Source organism: Podarcis filfolensis, assembly GCF_964270895.1.
Source record: "Podarcis filfolensis genome assembly, chromosome: 6".
NCBI classification, from domain to species: domain Eukaryota; kingdom Metazoa; phylum Chordata; class Lepidosauria; order Squamata; family Lacertidae; genus Podarcis; species Podarcis filfolensis.
In genome coordinates this window covers 15,564,171-15,583,823 of record NC_139609.1, presented here as the reverse complement: position 1 = coordinate 15,583,823, position 19,653 = coordinate 15,564,171, and positions in this window count along the sequence as shown.

Here is a 19,653-nt window from a genome sequence, read left to right as displayed (position 1 = left end):
AAATTTGGATTTCTTCTCGTTCATCCCTACTTTTTTATCTTCTATCCATGCTGCATTTATTTGATGGAATTGTAACCAGCTTGTTAATTTATCTTTCAACTCCTCATATGAGTCTTCAGTAACTTCCATAATTCCTTTATTTTCACACTGCATAATACAACTATTCCATTCCTACCAAAGGAATTTATTTATTTCCTGTCATAGATGGCAAATTAACTGCATGTGGTTTCACTGGTGTTTCCCCCCCCCCCTTTTTAGAAACTATCAAATAAAAAGCAAAACAGTGAGCAGATGGTGCTTTTTAAACCCTGCACTTTGCTAAACTAAACTCTGCAATTTACTGCTACAAAGACAATCTACAGATCTATTTTTCCAATCTTGTTGCCTGCAATTTTCTCCTATCATATGCAAACAGCCTTTTACTTTTGAACCAAAACCCCATCTGATGAAAATGCCTAATCTTCTGCTCCCTTTTCTCTGACAATATATATCAGGAAATATTCTCTCAACATAACTAAGAGTGAAAACAAAACATGCCAGTTCTTAAGCCTATCTGGGTTGCCAACTGACCAAGACAAAACATATTCTTACCCTTGTGTCGGGGGGGGGGGGGAGAGAAAACAAACAGCCATATTTAGCCTGGCAGAGAGAAGAGGAGGGAACATAGCAGTCCTCTTCGATATCCAAAGGCCTGTCACCCATGGTGATTGTTGACCTTTGGAAGAAGAAGAAGAAGAAGAAGAAGAAGAAGAAGAAGAAGAAGAAGAGGAGTTTGGATTTGATATCCCACTTTATCACTACCCTAAGGAGTCTCAAAGCGGCTCACAATCTCCTTTCCCTTCCTCCCCAACAACAAACACTCTGTGAGGTGAGTGAAGCTGAGAGACTTCAGAGAAGTGTGACTGGCCCAAGGTCACCCAGCAGCTTCATGTGGAGGAGCGGAGACGCAAACCCGGTTCACCAGATTACAAGACTACCGCTCTTAACCACTATACCACACTGGCAGGGAGACCAAAAGTATGTGGAGTCAGAGCCTATGAGTATCAGAGCTAACCTATTCTCCTCCCTGCTGAGTTCTAGAAGAGCAACATAGGGGCTAAGGCAGATGTGGAATCCGACAGGCAGTGCCACTCCTGGACTGGTGGTAAATAAGAAGACGGGCAGGTGGAGGTTGGACGAGTGCAGAATGAGGTCCATGATGCAGTGCCCCATTTGCCCTAATGGATCTGCCTCCTCTGGCATTCCCAACAGCAACCTTTGTTTTCTGCTGTCCCAGAGGGCAAGATTAGTAAGTTCATGTTCCAGGAGGGTAGTTTTTGGTTGAATGGTAGGAGAAACTTGCTGATGGCAGGAGTAGTTTGACAACAAATCCTATTACCCAGAAGGGTGATGGTTCTCCTCACTTGAGGCCTTCGATCAGAGACTGTGCAGTCATCTGTTAGGGATATTCTGGATTTAGTTGAACTAAATGGCCCACAAGACCATCTCTAACCAAATCTATTTTAATGGAAACCTTTCCATTTGCTCTTCCTGAAACTATGAGCACACCAATACATGACTGTCCTTTGAAAGTCACTTTTCTGAGTAGTGTGATGCAGCTCTCCAATCTAAAACACATACAGTGGTACCTCTGGTTACATACTTAATTTGTTCCGGAGGTCCGTTCTTAACCTGAAACCATTCTTAACCTGAGGCACCACTTTAGCTAATGGGGCCTCCCACTGCCGCCACTGCACGATTTCTGTTCTCATCCTGAAGTAAAGTTCTTAACCCAAGATACTACTTCTGGATTAGCGGAGTCTGGAACCTGAAGTATTTGTAACCTGAAGAGTTTGTAATCCGAGGTACCACTGTACATAAATTAATATATTATGGGGATATGTGCACAGCATGGCATATATTGGTGAAAAATAGTATCAAAAAACACACTCAGTTAGGGGACAATGCATACAATTATATTTTTGCTAGGAGAAATGCACTGGAAAGTTGAATTTTCATAATGACAAACATGAAAAAAGAAGAAAACCCTGTTGGAGAAATGTAGCAAACTGAATTTAAGATTCTGTGAAATTGAGAGAAGCCAACATTGTCAGATCTGGCTGTTTTGTGGGTGGGCTCCTCTCCATGAGTCATCTCAAACAGCCGTGCTGGATCTGCCCAGAATGTCTGGGTTCTACCGACAGATTCACTCAAAATACTCACAATGTACACACCCCGACACAAAGGGTTTTCATACCTTACATGGAGCCAATCTAGAAGCCCTTTGACAAAACGATTCTCCTCCTTCCAATTCATTTTTAAAATGTGCTAAAGTTTGAAAAAAGAAAAAAGTGATTCCATCTGCAGCCTAAAATGGAAAAAAATCAGAATCTAGCACTCATTCTGCATTATATTAAATACATGTTCGACAACATCAAATGGGACAGCTCCCTGAGACCACTAGGCAAAGGAAGCAGGAAAGCAGAGAGCCGACATGCTCATATGGTTCATGCTACAGCATCTACAATGCATATACAACAGGATGCCTCCCTGAGACCACCAGGGAAAAGGGAGATATAGCAGTTTGATTAGCAAAACTTGTTGATAAAGCCCATGTGTTTAATTTCAAAGCATTTAACTTATTTCAAGAGTCATTTCCTGCTTTTGGATTCTGCCACCCCCAGAAGGTGTCCCAAAAGATTAGGCGGTATTAAGTTGTATCGTGAAGTATCACAAATTGTACTTCTATTTATCAGCAATGAACAGTTCCAACCTTGCATTTTCCCTTTCGGTGCTCCATCCAATGAATTAGCTGATTAGGCGATGAGTAAGAATTCCTGGCAATTCATACGTCTTCCAAAATTTAAAAGGGCATTCAGGTCTTTGCATGTCAAATACAAGCACCAAGTTCCAGCTTAGTAAACTTCACAAGTATGAACCATGGTGTTCAGAACAGAAGACCTTAAAAAGGATTGGGGAAAGAAGGAACCAAGGTAGGGCAAATCCTGCCAGGAGCAGAGTTGAGAAGTTGTGGGTGGCATGGACCCACTGGCTCATTTTCAGATCCTTTCTATAACCAAGCTTCCTTAGCTATCCCTGCTATCTGGTAACTAGAGTATATCCATTGTATTACTAAGTTGTTGTTGTTGTTGTTGTTGTTTAGTCGTTTAGTCATGTTCAACTCTTTATGACCCCATGGACCAGAGCACGCCAGGCACGCCTGTCTTCCACTGCCTCCCGCAGTTTGGTCAGACTCATGTTTGTAGCTTCAAGAACACTGTCCAACCATCTCGTCCTCTGTCGTCCCCTTCTCCTTGTGCCCTCCATCTTTCCCAACATCAGGGTCTTTTCCAGGGAGTCTTCTCTTCTCATGAGGTGGCCAAAGTATTGGAACCTCAGCTTCAGGATCTGTCCTTCCAGTGAGCACTCAGGGCTGATTTCCTTCAGAATGGATAGGTTTGATCTTCTTGCAGTCCATGGGACTCTCAAGAGTCTCCTCCAGCACCATAATTCAAAAGCATCAATTCTTTGGTGATCAGCCTTCTTTATGGTCCAGCTCTCACTTCCATACACCACTACTGGGAAAACCATAGCTTTAACTATATGGACCTTTGTTGGCAAGGTGATGTCTCTGCTTTTTAAGATGCTGTCTAGGTTTGTCATTGCTTTTCTCCCAAGAAGCAGGCGTCTTTTAATTTCCTGCCTGCTGTCACCATCTGCATTGATCATGGAGCCCAAGAAAGTAAAATCTCTCACTGCCTGCATTTCTTCCCCTTCTATTTGCCAGGAGGTGATGGGACCAGTGGCCATGATCTTCGTTTTTTCGATGCTGAGCTTCAAACCATATTTTGCGCTTTCCTCTTTCACCCTCATCAAAAGGGTTATGGGAAAGAAAAGTAGACAGGCAAAGGCAACATCAGTTCAAATCAAAATGCTTCCAAGTCAGATCCAAATGCACTAATAAAAATACGGAATGAGAAATTAAAATTCCATGAGGAAGTGCTTGGGCATGGGTGGGGAGTGCATCTTTCACCAACCGCCCCTTGGGAAGAATCCTGTTACTGTATTTTTATTAGTGCATTTGGATCTGAATGTGGATGCTGCCTTGGAAGGTTCCTGTGTGCTTGATGGCAATATCAGGCATAATAAACAGATAAAATGGTACACATAAAGTTCCAAAAAGCACGTTGCTGAGTTTGGTTTGTGTCATTTTTAAAACCATAAAATGGGTCCACTCCATTCTGCTCTGAAAGTGACGAATTGCCTTAAAAAGAAAAGAAGGAACTTTGCATGATTGATTTTCATGCATAAGCAAAATTGATTCATTTGAGGTATTTATTCATGGCTGGAATGAAACTCTCTTTAGAGTGGCACGCAATGACTTCAAGCAATTATCAGGCCTTGATCTTGGAAATGGCTCTGCACAGCTTTTGGGTCTGTTTACTCTTAACGGGCAGAAACATCAGGCCCAGAGAGGCATTTTGCAGCCCAGTGATTGGAATCCATTACACAAGGTGGGGGAGCAGGGAAAGTAGATATATTGTAGATGGGGACAGAAAGATGTGGGGAGGGAGGGAGAAGTGACAGTGATAAATAGGAGCCATGAAGCAGTGGGAAGAGAAAGCACGATAAAAACAGGAAAAATGGAGAAGCAGATAGATATATTGCAGAGTCAGAAAGAGATTGGAAAGCAAAGAGATACATAGATGGCTAGATATATTGGAGATAGGAATGGAAATAAATGGGGAGGAGAGAAGAGGGGGGACAGTTAAATGGAAGAAGAGATATAAACAGAGAAGAGACGAGGGTAAGATAAACATACACGAAGAGTGGATAGATATACTGCCCAGTTAGAAAGATAATCAGAAGTGTGTGAGAGAAAGGACTCCTTAGATAGATGGCCTTGTCCATCAAGGGTTGTCAGCATGGAGAATCATGTTTTCATACATCGACCCCTTTGATGGATGAGATTTTCACACCCTGAGAAGGGTGCCTGCATGGAATTAAACAAAACAGGCCATGCCTCCTGGTATCTGCACCGAATGTACCGTGTTGAGACCACCTACAGATTCTCTACTGCAGACTAGATTCAACTGCCAAAGCAATTTAACCCTGGGCCCTGCACCCCAAAGTAAATATTAAGAAGTCTTCCCATAGTTTCATTGAGGAAAAGGAGGACAAAAGAGATATATTTGGGGTGGAATCCAATGTAGTACTGACCATAGCAGTCAGCTTACAGATTTGAAAATAAGGGACCAGCAGCCTTGAAAATAAGGGATCAGCAGCCAAAATAAGGGATCAACAATTACTTAGATAAAATACATATTTTGTTGCATGCAAATGGCTTTAGATACCTATTGGGTCCATAAATTACTATATAGCATATATTCAACACAAAAAACCAGAAACAATTTGTTGTTGACAAAGCACAGCTGGACATAGAAAGGGCCCCATTACCTTCAGTAGCTTATTTAAGGGACATCATCAATAAGGGACAGCAGCGGGACATGGCGCTGGGATAAGGGACTGTCCTGCCAAATAAGGGATGCTTGACAGCTATGGTACTGACCCTTGTTCCAACAGCAAAAGGATTTTCCCCTTTGCAACAGAATGTCCTCCTACTCTCCACCTCCTGAATTCTGTTATAAGTGTCCCTGCAACCTTCTGGAGCGGATTTGCAGAGGACACAGAGGAAGGGAAGTCCTGCGGAGCTAGTAGAAATCTTTGCACTGAAAGGAGATGGTAGTTGAGAACCACCCACTTTGTACAAAATAGATACAGGCCACATTTTAATGCTACAACTGTCTTTAGGATTATTTGTAACAAGCCATCATGTTACAATAATGACATGCTATCACATTGTTATGTGTGCTCAGCAACCATGTAATGCTAAATGGCAACATCTTAATAATGGAGCCATTTTGTATAGCAAAATGCATTTCTGGCCTTGGACCACTGTTCTGAGATGGGGGGAAGTGGTCCACCAGATCATAGGAGATGAGCATTCCTTTGCTTAAAGGCAGGTTGTGTGATCACATTTGGCAGTATCAACCTACTTTTGTAGCAGCAGGATGACTAAGTTCAGGATTCTTGTATGGTCTCCAGTAAGTGAACAGCATTACCAAAAGCAAAAGAACTGATCTAGAGATTGTTAGGATATTTCCGTTCCACCTTAAAAAGGGAGCAGGTTGTTGTGTCACAGCCTGCGTACTTCCGGCTCACAGGAAGTTTCTGTTTTGTATATAGCTGTTGTTGTCTCTCTGTGCCTTGACATGCAGGCAGGCAGTCATGTTTTTCTTTGTTCTGACCAACGCTGAATGAAGTTGTTATATTTGTTATATTTTAAACTGTGATGAAAAGTGTTACAGCAAAGCAAGAATCTAGTGGCTTATAATAATGTAGTAATAATTTTATCATTTGCACCTACATTGGAAGACTTACGTTGGTTCCAAGTACGTTTCCAAGCACAATTCAAAGTGTTGGTGCTGACCTTTAAAGCCCTCAACGGCCTCGATCCAGTATACTTGAAGGAGCGTCTCCACCCCTGTCATTCAGCCTGGACACTGAACTCCAGCTGTAAGGGTCTTCTGGCGGTTTCCTCATTGCGGGAAGTGAAGTTACAGAGAACCAGGCAGAGGGCTTTCCTGGTAGTGGCACCTGCCCTGTGAAATGCCCTCCCACCAGATGTCAAACAGAAAAACAACTACCAGGCTTTTAGAAGACATCTGAAGGCAGCCCTGTTTAGGGAAGCTTTTAATGTTTCATGGACTATTGTATTTTAATCTTTTGTTGGAAGCCGCCCAGAGTGGCTGGGGAAATCCAGCCAGATGGGCGGGGTATAAACAATAAATAATAATAATAATAATAATAATAATAATTACCCTGCCCATCTGACTGGGTAGCCCCAGACACTGAGTGGCTCCAGCTAGTTATATTCCAATTGTGATTATCAGTTTGGAAAGAGCAGATCAGGTGATTTCATATCGGAAGGTGAAATTTTCACAAGCAAACCTAGTACTGACCATCTGATCAGTAAATGTACAAGCAGAGCTCTTCATAGGTTACAGCATGCATTGGAAGTCAGTCTGTCTGTCACATACCTAGAGTGGCTTTGGGGATAAAGGGAAACCAAGCAGAAGACTGGGCTGGTTCCCTGTTCCAAGGGTAGATGGAGCACATTTGCAAAGGCAGGTGCAACATAATCCCACTCCCTCCTCTGCCTTTGAGGTCTGAGCACTCACAATCCATGGAGGTTCACAATGTAGCATCCTAGCCTCAGGCCACCAAGTTCCATTCTGACTCAAGTCTCATGAATCCTAACAAATACTATGAACTGAAAAAGCAGGAACATCGCCATAGTACTGGTAGCCTCCCAGGAGCACAGATGTATTGCCAATTTGATTTCATCTCTGGAAGCAAAGCTTAATCTTCTGCAGTTATGTGAATGTAACCTGGATATGCATACCATCAGAAACACAGGTAACCCCTTTGCTCTCCATAAGCAGCTTGAGAGAAATAAGCCCCAACTGTATGAGTTTGTGCCCACAAAGGAGCTTTTGAAAGCAGATGTTCCTAAGCACAAGATGGTCACTAGCATAATAGAATGCATTGTATCTTTGCTGTTGCTACTGGGCTAGCAATTCAGGGAAGCTCTTGTGCAGTACAGTATATTGTGCAAAGGACATTTGGGAGATAGCTACAGGGAGAAGCAAGGTAGAATTAATGCAGTGTTTTGCCAGCATTTTCTGATACAAAAAATGGCCTTGCACTACTGAACTGTAGCAGAGAAGAACAACTACCAGACTTTTAGAAGACATCTGAAGGCAGCCCTGTTTAGGGAAGCTTTTAATGTTTAACAGACCACTGTATTTTAATACTTTGTTGGAAGCCACCCAGAGTGGCTGGAGAAACCCAGCCAGATGGGCGGGGTATAAACAATAAATTATTATTATTATTAGACTGTTGTTATGTTTTTATGATTGATGTTTTGTAATGTGCTTCTGGGACGCGGGTAGCGCTGTGGGTTAAACCACAGAGCCTAGGACTTGCCAATCAGAAGGTCGGTGGTTTGAATCCCCGCGACGGGATGAGCTCCAGTTGCTCGGTCCCTGCTCCTGCCAACCTAACAGTTTGAAAGCACGTCAAAGTGCAAGTAGATAAATAGGTACCGCTCTGGCAGGAAGGTAAACGGCGTTTCCGTGCGCTGCTCTGGTTCGCCAGAAGCGGTTTAGTCATGCTGGCCGCATGACCCAGAAGCTGTATGCTGGCTCCCTCGGCCAATGAAGCGAGATGAGCGTCGCAACCCCAGAGTCGGCAACGACTGGACCTAATGGTCAGGGGTCCCTTTACCTTTACCTTTAATGTGCTTCTAATGTTGCACACCACCTTGAAATCTTTTGATAAAGGGTGGTATATAAATTGAAACGATAACAGTAACAATGATAACGGAAAAGGGACAAACATGAATGGGTTAAATCAGGCACCCCCAAACTCGGTCCTCCAGATGTTTTGAGACTACAAGTCCCATCATCCCTGACTACTGGTCCTGTTAGCTGGGATGATGGGAGTTGTAGTCCCAAAACATCTGGAGGGCCGAGTTTGGGGATGGATGCCTGGGTTAAATTATCATACCCAGTTGGCTTCCTGCAGAATATTTGTACCCTTGCAAGCCTCTAGATAGCATGAGAATACCTATTCTTACAAGGCTGACTCATACAGTGCTACCTCGGGTTACATACGCTTCAGGTTACATACGCTTCATGTTACATACTCCGCTAACCCAGAAATAGTGATTCCGGTTAAGAACTTTGCTTCAGGATGAGAACACAAATTGTGCTCTGGCGGTGTGGTGGCAGTGGGAGGCCCCATTAGCTAAAGTGGTGCTTCAGGTTAAGAACAGTTTCAGGTTAAGTACGGACCTCCGGAACAAATTAAGTACTTAACCCGAGGTACCACTGTACGTGGGTTCTGTGGCAGCCTGCTGGATTTTAGAATGGGCACCCGGATGTTCAGCACAGCATTCAAATGTGACAGCGCTGCAATATTTGACCCAGATTCTGTCCCCCAGCCCTGGATTCTGGAAGCGACGCTAATTCCTCGCAGCAGGCAAAGAACCTGACAGCGACGATCCAAATCTTCTTCTTTTTTTTGCTCTCTGCATAAAATAAATGTCAAACATTACAGCTACTTAAAAGTCCCAGTGTAGCAACCCACATTCCTTGAGTGCAAGTAAATGTCTTCTGATTCCTGAAGGAAATGCATTATTATTATTATTTTTAAAAATGTTGCAGTGATAACTGTGCATAAAAATATGATCTTCCGAAACCTTCCTGGAAATTCCCAGGTGCTGTAGCATTATAAACAGGTGCATTTGGACTGGATTAATTACTAGCTTTAATAATTCAATACTTGGTTGGCAGTGACCCTCGTGATCCAGACTTAAAAGTTCCACTAGGGGAAAGAGCTCATTAGCAGGCTATTAGGCTGTCTCTCCTACTTATCAGCTCTCTGCAGAAGGCACCCACGGATAGTAATCAGAATGGTTTAGGAAATCACTTTAATAAGGTTAGAGAAATATTGTGTTTTTTTTATTTTAAGTGTTCTACGTATACACCATAATTATATATTTTTTATTTTTTTAAAAAATCCAAACAGCATATCAGAATGGTTTGGAAAATAAGGACATGGATTCATGAACAAATAATAATACACATATAATCTTCTCTCTCTTTCTAACATCATCATCATCATTTTATTATTTATACCCTGCCCATTTGGCTGGGTTGTCCCAGCCACTCTGGGCAGCATACAGCACATAATAAAACGTCAAACATAAAAAAAAACTTCCTGATACAGGGCTGCCTTCAAATGTATTCTAAAAGTTCTGGAGTTCATAATACTAATACTAATACGTTATTATTTATACCCCACCCATCTGGCTGGGTTTCCTCAGCCACTTTGGGCGGCTTCCAACAAAAGTTTAAAAATATATTAAAACACCAATCATTAAAAACTTCCCTAAACAGGGCCACCTTCAGATGTCTTCTAAACATCAGATAGTTGTTTATTTCTTTAACATCTGATGGGAGAGCATTCCACAGGGCAGGCACCACTACCAAGAAGGCCCTCTGCCTGGTTCCCTGTAACTTTGCTTCTCGCAGTGAGGGAACCGCCAGAAGGCCCTCAGAGCTGGACCTCAGTGTCTGGGCTGAACAATGGGGGTGGAGACGCTCCTTCAGGTAAATTGGGTCAAAGCCATTTAGGGCTTTAAAGGTCAGCACCAACACTTTGAATTGTGCTCGGAAATGTACTGGGAGCTGTTGAAGATCATTTAGGACCAGTGTTAGATGTTCCTGGCAACCACTTCCAGTCACCGGTCTAGATACTGCATTTTGGATTAGTTGTAGCTTCTGAGTCACCTTCAAAGGAAGCCCCACGTAGAGCGCAACATCTTTAGCTGTCAGTCTCCCTATGCAATGACCTCTTGTTTGCTCCATCCCTGGTGCTGACACGTACCATGGCCATGCTGCAGAAATGCACATTCAGCTTGTGGGGGGAAATGTTCTTCACATCTACTGATGTACACAGATGGAGGACCTTCATATGAGGAGAAACTATAGAGCAATTAGGGTTCCTCGGCTTGTGGAGAAACACTTGGGCATGAATGGGGGCAGACGCTTCTTTAAACATGAATGGGACAGTCACATGAACAAACAAATGGACCTGTCATATCTCATTTGCTCCCGAGATCTGACAGGGGAACTTCCAATCATTCAGAGTTTGGGATTGCACTAACAAACCCTGCTTATTCTGGAGAAATCTTGTTCCATGGAAACCTCCCTGGGAAGAGGTTTCATTGGAGTCCTGCATTGAATTCCATTTCGCTACATGGAATTTGGTCTTCTCAGTAAGAGAGATGTGGACAAATCCCCCGACTTTCTGGTAGAGTCTGATGAAAATGCATGTGTGTCTGGGGAAATTGTACCAAAAGGCCAGTAATCATTGTTAAGGCTTAGCTTGACTCCCCATCCACCCCTCTTTTTTATATTGATGCTTTATGAATTTTGCTCACATTTATTTGGGACCGTTCTTAAGTTATGATTTTGTATTGTTTTAAAACTGAACACTACGGTGGTGTCTTTGATGAACATTATTGTTGGCATTCATCCATCATGAGAGACAATGGAGTGCACCTCTGGGGGTGAACTCAAACTGCCAGAGGATCACAGGGCTGCTGTGACTGCAGAGACCGGTAACTCATAAGTGCCATCTCCCACATAGTTTTTGCTACGTTAGCAGCACTGAAGTGGCGCAAGCCTGGGCAGTGTGTATGGAGGTCCTGGGCTGCCCAGATGACAAGACCCCCCCCTCTTGGCTTTGCTGATGTGGTCCAAAGGAAAGCAAAGCAATACATTTGGCACCAGCTTGGCTGCAGGAGTTGCCAGAAGGAGGCATACAAGACCGTCTTAGGGACTCCACTCTGGATTTGTGTAGGGTTTATTCCTTAGCCTTCCTTCTCTCGAAGACATCCTACAAGTCAACATGATGAATAAGTGTATAATGAAACAAGACATAATCTAACCACTGATAAGCACCTAATCCTTTTGATTTCAACTGGATCACTGAGCACGTACTTAAATTTGCCATTGGAAATCGATGGAACTTAAAAGTTACTGGGTGTTATTCTACTAAGTTTTACTTCAAAGTAGACCCATTGAAAGTTAAGAATGTCCCCATAATACTGGAGCATGCATACACGCACTCATGCCCTCTCCACATCTAAAGTTATCAATCATTGGAATAAATTTTCACAAGCTGCATTTGATTGCAAAATATGACCATGCCACAGTAGCCTACTAAACAGTTTTTTGCGGTTACTTCTCCTAATTTAAGCCTTCCCCAATGCATTAATTCATCTTAAAATATTAATGCATTGACAGTGATATTATTAATATGCTGCTAATGTTCTGGCCCTGAACAAGATGGATAAGGCTTATCAGGCAGAGATTAAATAAATGTTAGCTTTAATTATCTCCCAACCAAACCATGAAGTATACTAGAATGAGGTCACATGAGCAAAACCACTTTGATTAGGAAGCTTAATTGTGTGGACATTACCCCGCTTGTATGAAATGGATTATAAAATATTGTTCTTTATAAACACGTGCGTCTTTACAAAATCTAAATCCTTCATTAAATCTGTAGTTCAGTCCTTTAATTGTGTGAAAACTCAATTACAAAGGAAATTACATCACATAGGCCACAATTTGGGCAAGGTTAAAGGAAGGAGCTATGGCTCATGGGTAGAGCACATGCTCTTACTTATATGAGGCTCCAGGTTTAATCTCCAGCATCCTTACAGGTATTTCAGATACTAGCAAGGATGAGAAAAAAATCATTTCCTGTGGAGAGATGTTGCACTGGACTTAACAGACCAGATGTTTGACACAATATCACACAGCTCCACCCATTCAACATTCATATATTTAACCCTTTTAGGTTAGCCAATTTAGTGCTCTCCAGATAATGGTGGGCTAGAGCTCCCATTATCCCTAACCATTGGCTTTGCTGGCAGGGTTACCCCTGCACCAAACCATTGTTTTGTGCACCATGAACAAGCCTCAGGCTTGTCTGTTTCCCCCATCCTCTGTCTTTCACTGGCTGTGCTGGAGGAAAAGGAAAGGAGAGAGGATGCTCATACAGATAATGATTTAACATTGCATCTGAACCAGGCTTGGGTGTGAACAGTATTTCTAAAACGCCAATGTTTTTAGGAGAGGAAATTGTGATATAACAGCACAGATTATGAGATAGCATGCAACAAATCAGCATGTTCTTCGTATACAAACATTAAATGTCACCTTTACTAGAACAGGTAACTACCTATAGCAGTTGCTTATCTTACATGTAGGATAAAAAGACCTGTAAGAAGGAATATATTGATCTTCAACCAAATAATCTTAGCAGTCATTGAAAAGGTGGCTCTTAAGAAAGAAATATGTGTTTCTAACAGGGGACAAGAATTGCAAGATGTAGATAATAGGCTCCAAGAATGAAGAAAGAACAAAGACAAGAGACCAAATGTATACCTGCACTAGACTTGATGGAATTCTGAAAAAGCAGAATGATGCTTATCTGAGGATGCCAACTATTTAACGGCAAGAAGAGAAACCAATCAAATGGCTGTTCCTTCCGACTGACTAGTGAAATAGCCAACCATTATGATGGGTTGTCATCCACTAGTGATATTCTCGGTGTTACAGTGAGAATCTATATTGCAAGCAGTTTGTGGTTAATGCATCTGTCCATAAAGAGATGCATTGCACACACCCTCCAAAGCATCCCTACTCTAAGAAGATACTGGGAAGGTGTCCCTACCTCATTATCACCCACAGCACTTACCCCCCCCCCAGCCCGTGGGAGTAATATTTCAGTTCTATAGAATATAGTGAAGGGAGATATTTGTGAATAGCACTGTATCACCTCTCACACATTATATGTGTGGAAGAGGCTCCACATGATTAAACAGGGCACTCGGGGTTAATAATAATAATAATAATAATAATAATAATAATAATAATTTATTTATACCCCGCCCGTCTGGCTGGGCAGCTTCGAACAGAACACTAAAATACAATAACCTATTAAACATTAAAAGCTTCCCTAAACAGGGCTGCCTTCAGATGTCTTCTAAAAGTCTGGTAGTTGTTTTTCTCTTTGACATCTGGTGGGAGGGCATTCCACAGGGCAGGTGCTATTACCGAGAAGGCCCTCTGCCTGGTTCCCTGTAACTTGGCTTCTCGCAGCGAGGGAACCGCCAGAAGGCCCTCGACATTGGACCTCAGTGTCCGGGCAGAATGATGGGGCTGGAGACGCTCCTTCAGGTATATTGGTTCCAGATCAAATGTGCACTGATTTCTACATGCTTAGATTTTACTTTGTCAGGTGTCCACACTCAACTTCCGTCACAGACAGGGAGATGTGCAATTTCCAGCAGTGCGTCTCCAGTGCCTTCCTTCATGCATACAATATTTGTAGGGGGCTTTGAGGGCTAAACCTGTTTCAGTGATGTTTTGCCTCCTTTGCAGTGCATTTATTTTGCCTCATGGAACTCAATGGAAACCACTGAGAAACCCCCCCTTCCCCCCCTGCATGCTAACCTCTTCAGCTGCATTACTACAGATTGGACTGCACTTCTTGGTCACTCTGCTTTGTGATGCTAAGGTGTGACAGAACGCAGGAAATGGCTGTCGTGTCCACAGAGTGAAGAAATAGCCAAAAGATGGTAAGCTCTCATCACCACCCAAACCCCCAACACAGAGTACACATAGCACACTTGGGAGTTAGGTGGCCAAGAGAGGACAAGCCTGACCACCAAATACCACCATTTCACAAAGCATGAAATACAGTGGTCCTTGCAAAGAAAGATCTTAAAAAGTAAGGAAAACTCGTTCATCTAAGATGTTCCCCTGCAGAAAGAAGGAAGGGGGAGCAGAAGAGAAGGAGGAGAACAATTAGTGATTACAAATGGGCAGCATTCACACCCTCAGACTGTAAGAACTTAGTTTTTCTCAAATATTAGTGACTAACTGGTTGTCCCTAGACACATCCTGACTTTGTGGTTGCAGACTCTTCTAATCATAGATTCATATAATTGTAGAGTTGGAAGGGTCCGTGAGAGTCATCAAGTCCACCCCCTGCAATGCAGGAATCTCAACTAGATCATACATGACAGGAGGCCATCCAACCTAACCTCTGCTTAAAAGCCTCCAAGGAAGGAAAGTCCATCACCTCTCATGGGGGTCTGTTCCATGGCCAAACAGCCCTTACTGCCAGAAAATTATTCCCAAGGGAAATACAAGGGAATTTATCCTAGATGTGCTTAACAGTCCCTGAGCTAGTCTAGACCTACAGCCAAGCTTTCTGTTGCTCTCCAACTTAGAAGTTCTTCTTTTTTATAAGAGAGCCTTAAAATAATAATAAAAAGAACCGACACACTTAAAGTATTGCTTTGTATGCAGGAAATGGATGGGGGGGAAATGTTTCAATGTTAGCGTGATTTGCAGAGCTGTTTAACAGAAAATCCTTCCCTGTTGAATATGCAGATTTTGATACAAGAAACAAAATTTGGAGAGAGAAAACCAGCACTGCTCAATACAGGACAATTTTCTGCATATATCATGAACAATGGTAGGGAAAACATAGGGCTAGAAGACTGAATACAGAAAGCAGGTGTTTTTTCAGAAACACTAGGGATGAATCCAGGCAAGTTTCTTTCAAAGAGCCAGGAAATTGTCCAACGAAAGCATAGAAACTTCTTGAAAGGGAATACAAAGAGTGCAGATGAGAGAACATTAAAGCAAGACTCCTGTAGAGGAGACAAAACAGTGGGAGCTGTTGTTGTCTTAGAGAGAAGTCCTTTGTGTATGGGACAACTTTGCCCGGTGGTAAAAGGCCTGCAAAGTGGGGGGGGGGTGGGGAGGCAGAGATATGTCTCCCCCATAGTACTCTTGTGAGCTTTCATGGGCTAGGGATCTTCATGAGAAAAATTTCACCTGATTTCACCCAACACCTGTGTCCTGTATCAGTTATTTTGCCGCTCTTGCAGGGCCGCAGATTGCACCTGCCTGGGCAATCTATTTTAACTCTGCAGAAGTATCTTGCTGTTATGAGGTCCCCAAAATTCTTAAAACCAACTATTTCCTTGGGGGTTTTAGTTGTAAAACTAAAACCACAGACTCCTGAGTAGTGCCTTGGGAATAAGTTATTTTTAGTTTAAGCAGTCTGGAAGTGAGCCGTGTGAAAGCCGGATTTTTAGTGGGGGTGAATTTGGTTCACACAGACCCCAGGAGAAGATTTGAGTTGGTCTTTCCACAGGGAGGGGGGCTGGAGATCTCATGGCAGGCGAGCCTAATGGGTGGAGGTTATTGGGTCACTATTTAGGTCTGCTCTGCCCCTTCCTCTCCCTTTTTCAAGGGGTCGAGTAAGAATTTTGTTTGTCACCTATTTTGCCCTATAGGGTTATCTGTTTATTATGTATCTGTTAACCCGGTCAATTTGGCATTCTGTGCCAGTAGGTAAGGAGAATTAACACCTTGCCTGGCAACCAGTTTGCGGCATTATTGGGTTAGGGGCACTCTAGAATCAACTTCCACAGCCTGTAGCTTGGGGGTGCCTTTTGGCCATGATGTGCACACGGTGGTGACTATTGGACAGTGGGGCCCAAGTGTGCATGTTAGAATTCCTGCTCCGTGATTGCAGTCATGGGGTTGTTGTCTATCCCATGACGGTATATGTTTTGACTCCACAGAGTGGGAAGTGACAGAGACAGGATGTTTGTGCTACTGTGTTCCGTGAAGTGGGACTATTGTCCTTTGTTCTTTTTCTCTTTGCTGTCTGATGCTAGAGACAGAGGGAGCCATGTTGCAGTGCTCCGTGTGTGTTTATGTGTAAATAAAGTAGATTAGCCAAAATTCTGAGTTGCTGAGGTCTGGTATGCAACCTGTGAAGACTCTGTGGATCCCTAAGTGTGCCGATGTCTGTTGGCATCGGTCGCTGTGATGTTTGGGCTGAAGAAAGCTTTTGAAGCTCCTGAACAACCGACCAGGAGGGAGAGAACATTGAGCAAAAGGCACCCAAAGCAGTGAAAAACTTTAAGATGAAAGAATCATACAATCAATCAAAATAATACAAGATATCCATAAATCACACTTGATCTATGTTAGGAATCCCAGTAAACCCTACAGCAAGAAACAGAATATGCATCACTTATAATTTTGGATGACCCTGAGATTAAGGGCCCCATGCTCTACCAACTGAGCTTCTTCATCACACTGCAGCCAGCTAGCCAGCCAACCAACAAAATGCTCATTAACTTCACATTACAGTAACTAGAGCCTGGAGAAAATGAAAGCAAGCCTACAATCCTAGCAGGGGGTGGGGACAGGATCCACAAGAATAAGATCATGGACCAACTGTTCTACCTCTACTAGCATCTCCACCAGCAGATAAACATAACATACAATGCCACACTTTTATGTAACCGCCTAGATTTTTCTAAAAAGTCAGTGAAATAGAACTCAAAAAGGCCACATCTCCCTCTGAGGTCTTGCCATCACATGGCTGCCTTTCTCAAATGTACTTCTCCCAGCAGAGGCGATGTGTAAATTTGGTGTATTGCAGTGGAAGTTCAAAAGAGGAAGTTCAAGTTATTGGGTTTCCTCTTTTGCTGTTTTCTTTAATATGTTCCAAAACTTGAGGGATGAGTTCGAGATGAATGCTCATAGCTGTGTATAATCTCCCCGTGAAGAGCTAAGAACAAATGTTCAATAAAGACCAGACACGGTCTAACTTCTGTGCAAGCTTTGTGCAAGCAAAGTAGGATGAATGCTCAGGTTTACAGGAGGAAACGTGGGAGAGAATAAACTCAGACACGTTGAGCATGATCACAGCCCAATTCAAGACTGAAGTCGAAGTACACTACTGTCTTAGCCAAAAGTATAAGTGCTTAGCTATCTCTTCTTGTTAAAGGAACCTTTTTTTAAAAAGGAGCTACGTGGTTCATGGAACTTTTTGTAATGCTCGTTTGACTGTGAATACTTAATCCTCTGATTTCTATGCACAGTAATTAAGGTTTTGATTATGGTACACATCTTAGAATAAATTGTTACTACTTCCTATGGAAATGAAAATTAGTGTCATCTTTCTGCTAACCACATTATATTGCAAATGTGTACCATAAAATAAAAGGCAGAAATTGTATTACAGTTCTTTCTACCGCCATATATTTCTAAAAAACTGATATATGGTGTGATAATTAAGGAAGGGGAAACTTACCTATATTAATTATAGAGGCATTAAGGAGGGGGGAAAAACCCTGCAGTCTGCTTTTAATTTTAAATGCAGGAGCAGATGCTCTGGGTATTATGGGTCTATTAATTTCACTAGAATTACATTTGCCTTTTTAAACTGTCAAAGTAAAAAAGAAGTCCCAGGACCTCCAAACACACAGCATTATCCTAACAAAATGGAAGAGTAATTATAATGAACATTTATTCTCTCTCCCTCCCCCTTTTTTTTTGGGGGGGGGGAATTTCCAGTGCAAAGGTTAGACAATAGATTCCCACTGCAATTTAGACCAAGAAAACCCACATCAGAATTGAATGGGGGGGCGGGATTTAGGGGTCAATGTTCAAGCTTCATGAAAGTCAAAAGACACTCTCTTTTAAACCTGTATGATTTAAGTCCGATTAAGGCAGAAGATCAAATCCCAAGGCAAGAAACAGGGTTGTGTGCTAATTTTGCTCTGAAGTAGAAATCTGAGTTGGCCAGTTAAGTCTTCCGCTTTAGTTTCTGGTAAAAAAAACCAGAAGCATTTTTACTTGGTATTATAGGTCAGGACATTAATAGGCAAGATGTTAAATTGCTTTTATATGCAACAACTGCGGCAAGAGTATTGTTAGCCCAGAAATGGAAACAAGAAGAAATTCTGACGAAAGAAGAATGGCAGACGAAATTAATGGACTATGCAGAATTGGACAAAATGACAGGAAGGATTCAAAAGCTGCGGGACCAGAGATTTACAGAAGATTGGAAGTATATGAATTATTAGAAGAGCAACTGTAACCAACAAATTACGCTAGAAGTTTTGTAAGGAGAAATATGCAAAGTGTTACAAAGTAGAAATAGATAGAGATATTGGTTATGAGTTTGAAATGTAATAGGGAAGATAAGAAATGCATACTGAGAGATTAGATTAGGAAAATTTTCAGACAGGATTGATGGAAGTAAAAAATTTGAATAAGATGTAAAAGTATGTTTAATTACTGTTGAAAATGATATGTAAAAAACTAATAAAAAATTATATATATATATTTTTAAAAAGTCTTCCACTTTAGTTCCTTCTGTAGCAACTGCCAGGTTAAGAGAAGAGTTAATTCCACTTTGTATCAGCACACAAAACACTTAGTGTTAAAGCATCAGCTTTCAGGCACACAACAAAAACATTTGCGTGCTGAGGTCCCCCAAAACACCCCTACCCCAATAACTCACACATCACTCATAAATTTTTGTTTAAGGTTTTTGGCATAGTTTTGGCCACAACTTTATTAAACATACAAATTGTGAGTGGTTGCTTAGGCATTGGTTATGACTAGCTGTCCCCCCCGCCTTGGGGGACAGCACTGACTCCCGGATTCCAGCGAGAGCCAGTGTGGAGGAACAAGATCAGGGATAACTGGAGCTGCGACACAGACCCTCAGCTTCTCCCCGCATGCTCCCAGGAGCTTACGCGGCCCGCACCCGATTCCAGGGGTTTGGACGAGAGGATGGTAAGCCCCTGAATTCCTTTAACAGAATTCCCATGCAGCAGCAGCATTGGAGGGGCAGGCACAGCCAATCCATACCCCTCCACCAACCAATTTAAACCAATGCCTAACCGCCTTGTTTAGGCATTGGTTATGACTAGCTGTCCCCCCCGCCTTGGGGGACAGCACTGACTCCCGGATTCCAGCGAGAGCCAGTGTGGAGGAACAAGATCAGGGATAACTGGAGCTGCGACACAGACCCTCAGCTTCTCCCCGCATGCTCCCAGGAGCTTACGTGGCCCGCACCCGATTCCAGGGGTTTGGACGAGAGGATGGTAAGCCCCTGAATTCCTTTAACAGAATTCCCATG